Source organism: Sinocyclocheilus grahami, unplaced genomic scaffold, assembly GCF_001515645.1.
Source record: "Sinocyclocheilus grahami isolate Dianchi unplaced genomic scaffold, SAMN03320097.WGS_v1.1 scaffold56.1, whole genome shotgun sequence".
Lineage (NCBI taxonomy): Eukaryota > Metazoa > Chordata > Actinopteri > Cypriniformes > Cyprinidae > Sinocyclocheilus > Sinocyclocheilus grahami.
The window spans coordinates 2828331-2843910 of NW_015505235.1; the positions used below are offsets into that span (position 1 = coordinate 2828331).

General features: G+C 39.9%; 1 protein-coding gene across 1 annotated transcript in view; it reads left to right on the top strand.

Annotated features, from left to right (window-relative positions):
- The first annotated feature begins 2699 nt into the window (after positions 1-2699).
- LOC107584045 (forkhead box protein P2-like) overlaps positions 2700-15580 on the top strand; it is an 89776-nt gene continuing 76895 nt past the window's right edge. Inside the window, exons 1-2 of the mRNA XM_016270448.1 lie at positions 2700-2772; positions 3173-3237. The gene's annotated coding sequence lies outside the window, so the exon portion shown is untranslated. The remainder of the gene's footprint in view (positions 2773-3172; positions 3238-15580) is intronic.

The following is a 15580-nucleotide window of genomic DNA, read 5'->3' on the forward strand; positions in this document are numbered from 1 at the left end:
CCCCCCCCCCCCCCCTCCCCTTGGTCTTTTTCATTCTCCGGAAGTTGAAACCCTGGCATAAGCGTGGCTGGCACACGCTCCCATTCAACCCCCACCGCCATATTCCCATTGCCCTCTCATCATGCCGTGATGTCAGAGCCCTACTCCGAGCCACATGTGCCGGTCCCGTTTGTGCGCTGCCTCTGGGGCTAATTGCCCCGGCCCCCCTCTGTAAACTGCTGGTGCATGACGATTTTAACCCAAAATGCATCTTCGAACCCTCATGTACATTCCCTCTCTCTCGTTCACCGCACTTTTCCACCCATTTCTGGGGTAAATTGGGATTTGAGTTGTAATCCCATCTGTGTACGCAGGATGCAACAAATATGGCGTGAAATTAGAGGTTATTCCTCGGCTTTGAAGATTACTGTCATCGTTGTGGCAGACGCAGCTTTGTGTGCTCCACTGTTACAAGCGTCCATCTTACCTTGAGGTACACGCTGTTATTCCACTACCTGGGTGTTTTAATTTGGCTGTTGATCCGCAAGCTACCCCAGGTTTGGCTCGGACGGCCTCCTGTTTGAGGGTCCCCGTCGTGTGCTAATCTCCCCAGGCTGCTGAGGTAGCCTTCCTGTGATTTAGCGCCTCTCCGCGAGCCTCTCCGGAGCGCCGCGCCATCCCTCTGTGATAGGGAAGTTCATTAGGGATGTGCCTTTGATGGGGCAGCTTTTCATGTGACGGCGCTCTCAAATACCTTGATGTAGAAGCTTAAGAAGCCATTGTGCCCGCGAGCGCGTCTTATTTAGATCTGCATAGTAAATCGACCCGAGTAAATACGGGAAGAAGCAGATGGAAGCAAGGAGATAAGGCCCAGACGAACAATCGCATTTGTATTTTGTTATGATGTTGACAGCAGCTAAAATTCACTAATCTAGCGCCACTGATCTGCATTTCAAAGAAATCTCATTTAGCAGCAGGGAGGATAAAGTTCTTTTCATTGTGGTCGCGCTTCTTTTTTTTTTTAAGTTGTATTCTTCGTTAATTTATCTGCCGCAGATTTAACGTTGTGCCGAGCGCGAGCATGCTGCATGTTGCAAAGGGGATCTTAAATACCCTGAAAGCGGTAACGTCTAGACTGTGAACCGGGGGTAATTACACGTCCACTGATGAATGGAGGGAGTTTGAAGACTCATCTTTGTTCGGGGGGCCTGAATTGCTTGACTAGCACTGATAAGGGCTGTTCGGCCCTCAGTCAAAATATATTACGGTGGCTTCCACCTCCTAACACGGGAATGGTATTTACTTGAAAAGGTAAAAAATTATTGTGTACTGTAATCTGACTTGTTCGCATAATGTCTTCTTTCATCCGCACACCTCGCAGAGGGGCCGGAGAGGTATTCCTGCTCTTGATTTGAAATAGTTTATCGTGACTTTTAATGCCGGGCTTCATATAAATATCAGACAGTGGCATTAGGACAACCTCTGCTAATGCAATATGTGTGTATATAATTTGATAGTATTTAAAGATCTTGAATTGAAACTGGTCCGGTATTGTGTAAACCCGTCACCACGAGGTCATGCAGACTAATAACATCAGAAAAGTCAATTTTAACAGTTGAGTTTTCACAGTCCAAAGACATCGCGGTATTAACACAAACTGGAAATGAGTTGGGAATGAACGGGACATTAACAAGCTTTTTATATCGCATTTCATTTCCAGAGTTTGTGTACACGTGCACGCGCAAAAAGCACATACAGATCGGTCTTAAATCTCATTTTGATAATAAATCTCTCATTCAAATGTTGACTGAGCAAGTGAGCTTAAATACACTATTTGTGCTACTAAACCGAGCGTACTTCCAGAATTACAAACACCATATACGTGCACGTGTAATTGAGTGCGGAAGATGTGTATCTTAATACTCGGGCTAATAGACAGTTTGTGCTATTTCCTCCAAACACTCAGTCTCAGTTTGTAACACCTCCTCAAACACAGGCGGATAAAGTAGTGGCGGGTTTGTGTTTGCAGAAACGCTCTCCTAAGCAAACCCCCTCCTCTTTTTGTACAGTTCAGGGAGCACATTCCACGGGATCCTGAAGTTGTTAGTTGCCTACAGGGGTCTTTGGAATTCTGGGACAGAGAGAATCCGAAGTCATTCGGCTGGTTTGTGTGTGTGTGTGTGTGTGTGTGTGTGTGTGTGTGTGTCCCATACTGTAGCTTCACAAGTGAACTGTACTCTTCAAAAAATGATGAAATATGTTACAACTTGCAGGGGTTGGAATTCTGGGACAGAGAGAATCCGAAGTCATTCGGCTGGTTTGTGTGTGTGTGTGTGTGTGTGTGTGTGTGTGTGTCCCATACTGTAGCTTCACAAGTGAACTGTACTCTTCAAAAAATGATGAAATATGTTACAACTTGCAGGGTTTTTTTTCAAAAATGAGGTGAACTGAGCTGCACACGCTCATTTAGTTGAACATATCTGTGAGTGTCAGCAAAAAAACCGGCAGAAGCCTCGATGGAAAGTTTGATTTATGCTCGGTTAGTTTTAACCGGCCAGGCATGGCAAGCTGTTTCGAGGGCATTTCTGACGCATATTATTATTCTGGGTGGGATGTGTGTCAGTCTGAAATTCAGACGAAGGTATCGAAGTGCGTTTAAAAATGTACAATTGAAAATTTTGCTTTCTGAATAAGGTATAATATCTTTTTTTTGTTTGTTTTTTGACAGGTTCTTTTATACTTGGGCTCGGCTCTCCCAAACAAACGGACATCAACTGAAAGTTTCCCCTCAGGGTAAGATCGAAAAACACAGCTTCTCTTGTACTTCTGTCAACACTTTCATCTTTTTGGCAGATGCACGCTTTGAAAACGAGATAAAAAACTAGAGCGTGATCGTACGCAACTGCGGCACGTTGACGTGGAACGAGCCCACATCCAGTTATTTGATTGACCTGTCGTATTGATGGAGTGTGACAGACTTTGTTGTAATTATTTTGCCGTGGAGATGAAAAACGCTCGTGTGACACAAACAGTAAACCTAGTCTGTCATTGCAGTCTCCTTAAATATCACTGACAACATATTTTGCTATTTTGCCACATTTATAGCATTTAAAAAGGTAATATGCAAAAAAAAATGCGTGCCTCAAGAAAAGATATGTATGTTTACACATGTTTCCCATTCTGTGTCGGTCAGGATGAGACCTGGTATGGCCGTTGCTCATAGCGCAGCAGGAGTACTCTGAAACCAAGGCGAAAGCGGTGAGTAAAAGCAATCTTTAAAGTGCTAATTTGCATGTTCGGTCTGTCTGTCTCGGCCATAATTGATATGTCCTCTCAAAAATCACTTCCATTATATATTCCATCAACCACATCCTGAGAGGAGCGTTAATAACGAGGAGTCCGGGGACCTCTTAAAGATTCTTGATGCATCATGATAGTCGAGAGAGTCCACTTAGTTTCTGACGGCCTCGGCAGTTGTGAGGTTTCACGTTAAAGGCAGTTGAAGTCAAGATAAATCTATTGTGGTGCATAACCCAGCAGGTAAAGGTTTGAAGCATGTTGTCCGTCTCCCTCCGGCCCTTCATTGAAGCCGTGATGATGGTTTTGTCACCAAGTAAGTGAAAAATACACATAAGGAATCCCATCGTCTTTTAGAATGTGACCGCTGATTATGTGGAGGTTGTGGTCACCGTCATTAGCGATGTAGACATTGCTAGACGGGCGGCTACAGTTGCGAAGGGTAAATGAGAGAAACCTGCATCTATTCAAGGCAGATCATGCAGAGGGCAAATTCACGTCATGTTTGATAGTTTGAGTAAGAGACTCGTTGACTTTTTAAGGGTCCCGATATTAGCTTCTGTAAGTACTCAGTTACTATTATAATTTTTGTTCTAAAGGGATAAAAAAATTGAATAAAAAATGAAAAACTGTGGAACACAGTAGGAGAAATGTTGAAGAATGTACTGGCCAATCTTCTACATATAATGAATGGAGGGGAAAAAATATATTAAAATATGGTGCCTTTAGATGCAACATGTGAAGTTTAATCACAAAGGAAGTTTGTTTAAATATGTAGAATGAAAAAATTTTTTGAAGGGTCCCCTGAAACTTTAATGGTGCAACCTGTATCCTCATTCATTTGTATGGAAAAGAGTCGTAAGTACTAAGTACATTTTGGAACATTTCTCCATTTGAGTTCCAAGGAAGAAAGTAAGTAATACGGGTTTGGAACAACTTAAGAGTGAGTAAATGATGACTGAATATTTTAACCCAAAATGCATATATATTTATTTGCTTCATTATATTGAATATTGTTATTATATTGGTAAGCACCTAATCTACTGGTGATTTGAGATGAACAAGTCAATGCACTTGCATTAATATCTCTTTTTTTTTTTCTTCTTCTGAGCTAAGAAAATTTCACATTGCGCTAGCAATAACAGCCCACACTTTGCTGCCGATTTGCTAAACTCAGTGGAGTCCAGCGCTCAACTCGGCTCTGAAGAGAAGCGTCCATCAGTAAGGCTATTCCAAGCCATTACTCTGCCTTTGAGGTGCAGGACTGATTAAAGTTTGCATTTTCTGAAGAGGTTGGGTGGCTTGGCTTCAGGCAGGGGCTGAAATCCCCAAAAGTCACTGCCTCACAAGGCTAAGCAAAGCCCGGCTCCTCTCTCCCCACCTTAAAGAGATTTGAATATTAGTTTTTAATTTGACGAGTATCCACTTAAATCTTCAAAGATGAACTCTTAAAGCATATCTGTTCTGGAACAGAAGTCCTCTGATCAGTGCGTAAAAAAGTATAATTGCCGCCCAACTTCACACCGCCAATGCACACACATAAAATCTACAGCAATTAAGCATATCTCACCAGAGTTTAAAGACGAGGAATGGCGTTGCTCACTCTTCGGTTGGACAGCCTAGCGTGCTCTTCACTTTGAAAATTGATTTCTTGTTCTAGTAGAGCGCCTTTCATTTCCATCTAAAATGGCTCAGAGAGAGCTTTTCCACTCCCCGGAGTCGAGAGTAACCTCCATGGGGCTTTGCTCTGGACACTCGGAGCCGAGAGCTCGGAAGGATATCAAAGCAAACCGGGCTCCGTCTCCTTTGGAAGGTCTCATTGTGTGGCTGATTTGGGATTGGAAAGGGAAGGTGGTTGGGGACGGAGATGAAGCGAAGCCCGGTTCCTCCTAATCTTTATCCCCCATTAACCCCCAGAACCCAAGCAGCTCCTGGGATCAGGTCACTGGTCAATCCCCCCATTTCGATCGAATATTTTAAATTTAAGACTTTTTATGATGGATGGGGGAAAAAAAAGTTGAGGCCATCAGAGGTTCACTTCATGGATCTGGTCTTTCTCTTCTTCTAAAAACTCTCTTCGCTTCATTGTTTTGTCTCCGTATTAGAAAGAAGGATTTTTTTGGATTCTGCCCAAGTTTCCATATTCCCATTAAGCTTGGTTTTGGAAAGGGCTCATAAAGCCATGCTGTGAGCAAATTGGAGCTTGAGTAGCTCCTTGTCTTGCCCATTCACACATCTTTTTTCTTAAACATGATAATAAGAGGTTTGCAAAGTAAACTCTGGCAATAACGGTGGCACCTTCATTCCCTCACTTCCAGGCATTCAGGTCCAGATAAAGCGAAAAGCTACATGCTAATCTCTCTCAGTGGCATCTAGACAGCTTTATTTACTCTCATCCTAAAAGACAGCGAGACAGAAGGAAACAAATCGAGGCCAGTTTGAAAAATAGAGCCAGAGTTTGTAGAGAATGGACAGTTGCCCCGAGAATAGAGTTACAAAAGAGAGTCTGCCATCATTCCTGATAGAGGAGACAGACCGAGTCAATGAGGTTATTGATCCGGCAGGAGTGCTATGCTAATCAGTCGTCTGAATGGGCCGAGAGTCAGTGTCCTTCACTGCGATTTCTGCTTGGTCTTCTGGTCTATTTAGCTTCTTAATACATGCCCAGCAATTCTGATATGCAGAACTCTATGCAGTTTATTGTGTAGAAGCTATAAGCGCTGGAATGTTTCCAAGTGGTGGGATGACTGTGAAACGAGACCCTCTTTTTGACATCAGAGCGGTCTGACACAAGTCTGACCCCGATGGTCCAGGTGGCAGGAATTAGTCAGACGTTTGCTTGCAGGTGATCATGCCCAATGCATTGGTCTCACGCCGTCTCGTCCCCCCGCATGTCGCCTGGAGTATATTTTGAACTCCCCGTGTGGTCATGAAATGGATCGCGGTGTAGAATAGTCATGGGTGGATTAGGAATGAATGGGCGCAGATTGAATATACGAGAATGTGAGTCCAATTACCAATTTCTGCCAATTTCATTGTTAAGAATGTGTATTAAACAACCACGAGACAGATTAGAAACTTATGTTCGGACAATTGTCACATCAACTCCAATTGAGTTGACTAAACTAGGATTATGATACGAAACATGCGATGGAAGCTGCCATTGGTTTCTTGCAGCCAATTTATTTAGAGGCTTTGAACCAACTGAGTATGAAGGATTTCAGCCTCCTGTGGAGTTGTAAGACTCCTAGATTATGTGAATAATTGGCCACAAAAAGGATTCATTTAAATGTAAATTAGATTAAATTAGCTTAGTCTTATTTTTTTGTGTTTTATAAAATGTGATTCTTCTCACAAGAATTCTAGGATTTCAATGTATTTCTCGCATTTAATATTTTATATAAACAGCTAATGTTATTTTCGTCGGAAGAAAGAAATCTTATACGTTAACAAGAGTTCTCCCCCGCAACGCTTTGATAGCGCTGTTTTGAAATGCTTTCTCCATTTGAACGCTTTGTCTGGCTTCATTCACAGGCAAAGCTTTACTACAAAAGATACAAGCCCACCGCTTTGTTCTTCACGATAATTTGATCGTGGTTTGAAAAGTGATCTTGCGGAAGGAGCGGTACTAGAGCCTGGAATTTGGCTTCCCCACCACAAACCGCAAGCCTGTACAATCAAACTGTGTCACAGTTACCTGATTTGATAGATGGTGAAACTGTTTGTTGTTGGGACAAGAGCAACCCGATTCGGGTCACATGTCCGTCTCAGGCTGGAATGTATGTGTCGGAGCGACCGTGCTGCCAAATCCAAGAGTCTCTGATTTCTCTCCATGGCGCGTTTCACTTTTGTAACCCTCTCTCATGAAAACTAGGCCTCTGGGCCAATTCTGCGGTCACACTACCTGATTCTGAGGCTCGTGGAGTGATGTTGAGTGCTGAAGCCAGAGGGAGTCATGTGAGAGAGATTCCGTCTGCATAAACATGCCCTTCTTCTTCTGCGAGAGAGACCAAACAGACAGGGCGTCCCTCAGCCCACCTCACCTGTGAAGGCTTTTCAGATCTCTTTCACTCTCCTTTCCTGTCTGTCTCCCTTTTCTTTTCCTCTTGTACTTCTCCAGCTGTTTCCTTCAAGTCCTGTTAAATGAAACTCTCAGAGAGCAGATTCTTTTTCCATCATTCCGGCTGGTGAGGAGGAATTAAGTTAAGCTCTAACGACAGCATTTGTGGCCTAATGTCGATTACTGCAGAAAAAAGTATTTAGACTAAATCTTAAGGTAAAATTCTTGAGTGTAGTGTAGTGTAGTGCAATCAACATCAAAACACACTTTTCGAAAGTATAGCCACTAATTCAATTTCTGGATTTGTTGAAATTAATTTGAATTTGAGTTGAGGTAGCAAATAAGATCCAGAATTGCAGAATCATAGTATGTAGAATAAAATTAACTGAAACTCTCAGAAATCAATGTAACTGTATTTATTTTTTAGTAAAAAATTATTTTGTTTGAAAATTTGTGTAAAAAAGCCTTGAAGTTTGAAGGACCGGATGGATGGATGGATAGACAGATGCATTGCTGTAACTGATTTTGGTTTGTTTTTATGAACTGGGGGACAATTTGAATTGAATTCCTGTTTAAATCAAAATGAATTCCACAGATGTTGTTGATCGAATATTTAAGTTTCATGTAAGTAAAATGAGTTTTGTTTAGACTCACTTCTTTCTCGTCCCATTCCGCTGCTTTTCCATTTATTTTCTCTTAATATTTCTCTCCTGCTTTCTCCAGACCTATTTTCATCACTTAATTCTCTTTTTCTTTCATTCATAGCTTTGCTCCCCCTGTTATTAGATGACTTTCTCTCTCTCTCTCTGTCTTGCCTGTCTGCGGCATGTTGCACCACACACACACACAGAGAGAGAGAGAGAGAGAGCTGGATGCAGACTGACAGTGCTGCCACAGGACTGATTGAAACTCGTGTCTCAAAGTTGCTAATGCTCACCGAACCATTTTATTGAAGATAAAGTAAATAAAATAGGTTGTCTCATGAGAATTCACTGAAATAGACCAGAATGATCTAGAAAACACACTCTCACACACGATGAGCAGACGCTCCTCTTATTGGTTCATAGATTCCAGGCGAATGGCTGGGATGAGCTGTTTTCTAGAGGTATGGGAAAGCTAGGAATTTCACAAGTTCAATGTTTTTTGAAAGGCCTGAGAGAAAGCAATCGGCTCAATTTAAATCTCTTTCTAAGGAATGAGTTTTATAAAAAATACTTGAGTTATATACCACAGAGCTCAGTCATTGCTGTCAGGTGATGTAATCCAGTGTTTCTGTTTACCTAGTTTTAAGTAGTTTTGAAGGACTTTACAGCTTTGTTGGTACTACGCAAATTATTTCATGTAAGGCGGAGAGACGTTTTTGTTGTTTCAGGCTGTCCACAGAAGGATTTTCACCACATAGTGTAGTTTAATACTGTACAATATCATAAAATGACACTCTTTACCATCTTAAGGTATAAATTCAATCTATTATGATGCGTCCGCTTTTCATAATCCAGTCAATTCCTGATAAATAAAATAAAGACAAAAATATATCACACTGTGAAAGTAAAATGGATTGCGAATTCCATTACATATTGACTTTAAAGACATGACATTAAGTCATGTATGTCAGTATGTTTTTTAAAAAAAGAAAACCTTGATTTGTATAATTGCAAAATTCAATATCTTTCTTCACTTCTGAAGCAACTTTAAAAATATATATGTAAAATATATATAACATCATAGCTTATTTTTCATGGTTCAAACAAATCCTGATGTATTAAAAAAAAGTCCTATTCTGAATATTTAGTCAATTGTCTTTTAAACCTGTTACCGTACTACAGTTTAAATCTGAATTAGATAAAGCTAGAAGACGTCCTAACAGCGTTTTGCAGTTAACAGAGACCACAGGCCTTGTCCCGGACCCGATCCGAACAGGTTTGTCAGTCTTTTGACTGCATCTTGATCTGAATGAACAGCAGGTTTAAACACCGAAGCCGAACAAAACGAGTTACATTCAATAAGATCCTTGTTCCCTTTCAACCTCGTGAAGAATCATGCACGTTCTCTATACATTTACATTTGTCCAAATATCTATAAAAACCTCCTCCCAGCGCAGCATTCTCCCTTGGAAGATAAACCCAGCGTTAGAATGTGATTCCCTTTGGCTTAGAGGAGGTATAGGTGTCACCCTAATACATTAGCATTGTCCTCCGTTATAAATGTTCTGCCAGCCCTTCCTCAGTCGGCTGCCTCTGAATGCTGCCACTCGTCGCATGTATTGAGAAGAGTGCCGGGCCGTTCTGAATCCACTCTCTCTGTTTTTTATCAAACATCCCGACGCTTTGATAGTTTCCTCATTTATTTAGTGAATAGTTGGAGAGGAAGAAAGAAAGAGAGAATGAAAGAAAAGAGTTTTTACATTATGTAAATGGCGGAGGGGGGAGTTCGTCTCTAATCTCTCGCACGCTCATCACGGCAGACTTTTGCATTCCGTGATACTGCCCTCCTGGAGACCATTGTTGGGATTTCTAGCCCCGTTCCAGCCCGGCTCAATGCCTTTTAGAGGATTTTAATACACACGCCTTTCCTCTCAACAACGTTTACAAGCCGCCGTTCAATAAATTCTCAAGTACCTAAATGTTTCCTTTGACTGGTCGCAGGCAAAGCATGAAGTATTATGAATGATACAAGAACATAAGAGCGATTTTGAGTGTGTCTGCATGTGCTCGCGTTGTATAATGCACTAATCCAGGGTCCAAAAATATTTTTTTACTGGATAGCGGATGAATTCAGAAAGTTTACCGCCCATTAATTTACACCGGCTATGAATATTCAGAGTATTCAAAACGTATGTTACTTTCATAATCTAGTATATTTATGAGTGAAATTGGGGGGGACTGTTTTTCCAAAATTCACTTTTTACTAGATAGTTGGTGAATTCAGAAATATTACTACTCGTTATTTCTTATTGGCTGTGAAATTTTCTTATTGGCTGTGAAATTGGCTGTCTTATTGGCATTTAGCAATTTTAAACTAAAAATAAAAAAATTTGCCTGAAATGCTGCCTGTTAAATAAATATAAAGGGGCATTGTGATTTTTATTCCTCATGGTATCATTTATGGGGGATTAATGCAAGAAATGTCGCAATATTGAGTTTTGGAAAAACAAAAATCATCAAGCGTGTTAGATAAACTTAAATTTGTTACAAATATGTGGTTAGAAATATATATGGCAATGTACCTCTCTACGAAAAAAAAATTTCTAACATTTTTAACTCTACTTTCACAAGACGATGAATAAAAAAATGCATCTGTTTTTGCTTTGTTTTTATTCACTTCATGAAGGTGCTGTAATTTGAATCATTATATATGTATGTTGTAATTGTACATGCAAATTAACTAGTTTTATTGTAAATGAAAAGAATAAAAAAATTCAACAAATTTACCATCAATACAAACAATACATTTATTGCATCCCTTATATTTTCTTAATGACGCTCCCTAAGTAGGAAATTCAGGCTTAAAAAAAGTTCTCCCGCTTGCAGTTATGACATTGTGGTGATGTTCATGTTCGTTTGACTCGTAAGTGTGATCTTTCCAACATGATTTGAATGCACCATTAAATCAACGTGATTCGTTCTCACAGTTGGATTAAAACCAAATAATGTTGCATTTGAAGAGTTCATTTGCAAAAACCGATAAACTCCACTTTAAAAAAAAAAAAAAAAGATTGCCGTGCATTATTCTCCACATATAGCGCGATCTGAACCCTAAACACGTTTTGTCAAAAAAGCCGGTTTTGTCCACTTTCAAGGCATCGTGAGTTCACATTTTACTGCAGAAGCCAACAAGCTGCCCTTGTTGTTTTTGAACAGAAGCCGATAATTAGATTTTAGCGAATCAGCGCGCTGTATTCAGGTCAGGTGACAAGGCTACTTTCACTTTGAAAAGACGTGGTAGCTGAGAGGAGTTTCGCCAAGCTGACAAAGTGATCGAGGATGGATAATTCCGACGAACTTGATGAACCTGTGATATCTTCTTCAGGGCGAAAAAGGAAAATAAAAGCTGAAACGTTTTCATGGAACCTTGCAAAAGCAGCGCGTTACAATGGTGAGGGAAAAGCTCCGTGTATTGCGTGTAATCACATCCATACAGTTTATGATCACAACTACAACAACGTTTGTCAGGCATCTACATTGTCATCTGAGGAGATTACAAAGATTAAACGAGTGTTTTTTTTTAAACTCTAAATCATGAAATGTGGAGTTATCTGCTTTTGCCAAAAACTACTGTTGGAGTTATCTGCTTTTGCTATAAAACGACTGTTGGAGTTATCTGCTTTTGCTATTTTTAATATGTAAAAAAAACATACTTTCAATGAACTCTTAATTTCTTGAATTTTTCAGCCAACTGGCAAGCAAAGCTGATTTTTAGTTGTGTTTGGCGCTCAGAGAGTGTTAATTTTGGACCCTGCGTGTACAAACACACTGTATGTTCCCAAGACCGCCCTTCGTGCTCGACAACAAACTGACAGCGCTAATGCAGGGTAATTATTACCTTTAAGTAGGGATAAGAAAGGAATTGTTGACAGCAAATTGGCTTTTAGCATGCGTCTTGTGCACCTGCGTGTTGATCAGAGTCTGATACACAGAGCCAAGAATGCTCTCTCACAACATATACACACACATATGAGTTTGTGCATATATTTGCTGTTTCTCTCTCTTTATGAAACCACGCATGTCTACTAATGAGCTTTCTAAATATATAATTTACCCACTTCACCACGAGAAAGAGGTGTTTGTGTGGCTTTTTTCCCTGCTCAAATTGTTTCCTTTCATTGCCTTGACAGCATAGAGGATTAGCAGCATAACTGCTAACAACCATCAACGTGTTTTCACCATTGTCACTTTTTTTTTTTACCCCCTCTCCCTTTCGCTCCCTTGCTTCACAACTAAAAATGAAAAAACAATGGCTTCGACCTCCAGTGGCCCTTTCCAACGTACAGTGAGTTAAATGGTTTGTAAGACGTTTAATTACCAAATGGTATAATCATTATTCATCTCATGATTAGTTGTATAATATTAAGTGAATCTCCTCCCTTGAGTCCTGTGTTTCACAGATCAATAGATTTAGAGCTAGAATAAGGGGGAGGATTGGACAATTTTCCTCTGATGTTTCTTTAGCAGACCAATCTCTCATTTATTTATATAATTAGCTTTCATATATGTTTAATTAAATGCAAATTTAATCATTCTAGCTACTACACTTATATGCTTTATACAGCATGCAATATATATTATAATGTATAAGTGCACAAAAAGCAATACATTTCATGTTTAAAACAGCATTTATATGCAAATTTCTGGACATGGAGCATACAGTTAACTATTTAAAATGTTGTTAAACCTAAAAATCATTAAATGTGTTCAAAACATAATTTTGAATCTGGTGTATTTTTCAAGTGAAACAGGATAATTAAAATATATTTAAAAAAAATGGTATTTCTTTGAATAGTAAAAGTGTTTATATATATATATTTATTTATTTATTCGGGGTGTAACAATTCACTCGTTTTCTCGCTGCATCGATTACAAACCCTGACGATGCAATGCATCGATCTTGAAACATGGATTTTGAATCGTGAATCGCCGATTTCGGACAGTAATCGATTTAAAATGCTAAGAATCATTAAATTTGTTCAAAATATAAACACATTAAATTACTACAAGCACGAATTAATGGAGACCTTGAACAGTGTTCGTGCCTCGTATCTCTCCTTCACGCTGCTCCACTATTTACGCCTGTGACTGTCACAGGATTGCGCTCGCGCTCAGTTCGTCTCACTGACACATTTTTTGAGCAGCTGATGTGTGATCTCTCCTTAGTACTCGTGGCCAGTAATGCTAAAGTGAAGTAGTTTTACTTTTCTGTAGTTTTTCAACGGCTCTCGGTCATACCGACGACATTTATTGCATGGACGGAACAAAAATGTAAGTGTCTAAAGCATACGCACAGTTCCATTGAAAGATAAATGTGTTTTAACAATGTTGTTAAACCGAATGTACGAAGGAAACAGTTAAAATAACCACAGCTTTAACATAATCGATTTAAAATGCTAAGAATCATTAAATTTGTTCAAAATATAAACACATTAAATTACTACAAGCACGAATTAATGGAGACCTTGAACAGTGTTCGTGCCTCGTATCTCTCCTTCACGCTGCTCCACTATTTACGCCTGTGACTGTCACAGGATTGCGCTCGCGCTCAGTTCGTCTCACTGACACATTTTTTGAGCAGCTGATGTGTGATCTCTCCTTAGTACTCGTGGCCAGTAATGCTAAAGTGAAGTAGTTTTACTTTTCTGTAGTTTTTCAACGGCTCTCGGTCATACCGACGACATTTATTGCATGGACGGAACAAAAATGTAAGTGTCTAAAGCATACGCACAGTTCCATTGAAAGATAAATGTGTTTTAACAATGTTGTTAAACCGAATGTACGAAGGAAACAGTTAAAATAACCACAGCTTTAACAACAACCTTGAAATAAGAGCGCGAGGTTTATCTGATAATCAGATGCCTGAAAGTAGCGTTTGTTGCTATAGCAAACAGACATCAGGTGCGTTGTCTTTCAGAATCATCATTCGCCGATGGAGAGGAAAAGTTAAACACTATACCATTTTATTTTAAGAAAATGAGATAAAGAAGTTTTCGCACTGAAAGAGAAGTGATCTCGCGCTCATAGAACTTAAGACGTGCCAGGCTAAAAAAATAATAATACATACATACATACATAAAAGTATTGTATTTGACATTTCTGTCACTTCTGAAATGATGGCTACGCCCCTGGTGTGACAAAATTTTAGCCTATACATAATTAAATTAAAATCTTGGCTTACTTAAATTTCTACATATGCCATGTCAAGCCATAGCATCATTAAACTAGCATCTAACAATGGACAAAAGTGTTTTTTTTTTCTCTAACCTATGGTTCTGTAACCATAAAGGCTTCTGTGTAATTTGCCCCCTGACTAAGAATTTAAAGAATTTAGGGGAAGCATTTAAATAATCCTGTGAATGCACTTAAAGAATGCAGAATCGAATCGTTAATCGAATCGAATCGAATATAATTGTGAATTGAATCGTTCTGAATTTGCAAAAATCATTCTTGAATCGAATCGAAAACCTATGAATCATGAATCGAATTGATTCACTGTCTTCCAAAAGATTCACAGCCCTAATATATATATATATATATATATATATACATACATACATACATACATACATGCATATATACACTCTAAAAAATGCTGGGTTGTTTCAACCCAACTTTGGGTCAAATATGGACTAACCCAACTTTTGGGTTAAAAATTTAACCCAACGCTTGGGTTAGTCCATATTCGACCCAAAGTTGGGTTGAAACAACCCAGCATTTGTGTGTGTGTGTGTGTGTGTGTGTATATATATTAGTTATAAAGCATAAACAGATTTTTTTTGTTTATTAGATAGATGAAATGAACAAGCTATTGAAGAAATAAAGCCAACATGCATCCAGCATGTTAGCTCCTTCAATACTGCACCTCCTAACACTTTTTTGTCATCATTCCTGTTCTTTGATTTTGTGTTTTGTTATATCACGGTTTCAAAAACAGTCAAATATTTAGTTAGAAATGCGCCATAAGCAAACAGTCCGTATCGGTGAACGCACGCCTTTAATTTCCCCTCTCTGGGAAGTCAGCATGTGACATACTTAGATCTTCGCTCCCATCTCGTCAAAGGACGCGAGGAACAAACAAACGTTCCAATTAACTGCTTTGGGTTCCTGCGGAGGGAAGCGGGAAACCCCCTCCTTTCTATTTGCTCTCTCACACCCCTTCTCCACCTTCTCCGCATTCAGAGGCCTCGCTCTCCATTCTCCTTCCCCGCAGGCCTTTCGAGGCTAATGTTTATTCATTTACCACTTAAAGGACGGACACAACACCCTGTTAAAACTAAATCAAGCTCCATTCATGACATGATCCTTTTCGTCGGGCTCAAAGGGCCCCGGTCCGAGGGGGACCGTGACCCTGAAGACGCAGAGCGAGGGAGGGGCGGGTTTGATCTTATAGCCCTCTGAAAAAGACAGCACTGTCTGCCTCGGTGGTGATTAAGCCGACCAATGACGGCCGCGGCGGGAATTTAGAGGAGGCGTGCTGGAGATTCAAATATGTCCCACCCATTCAGAGCCGCTGGGATAATGGAAGAAAGGAGCGTTA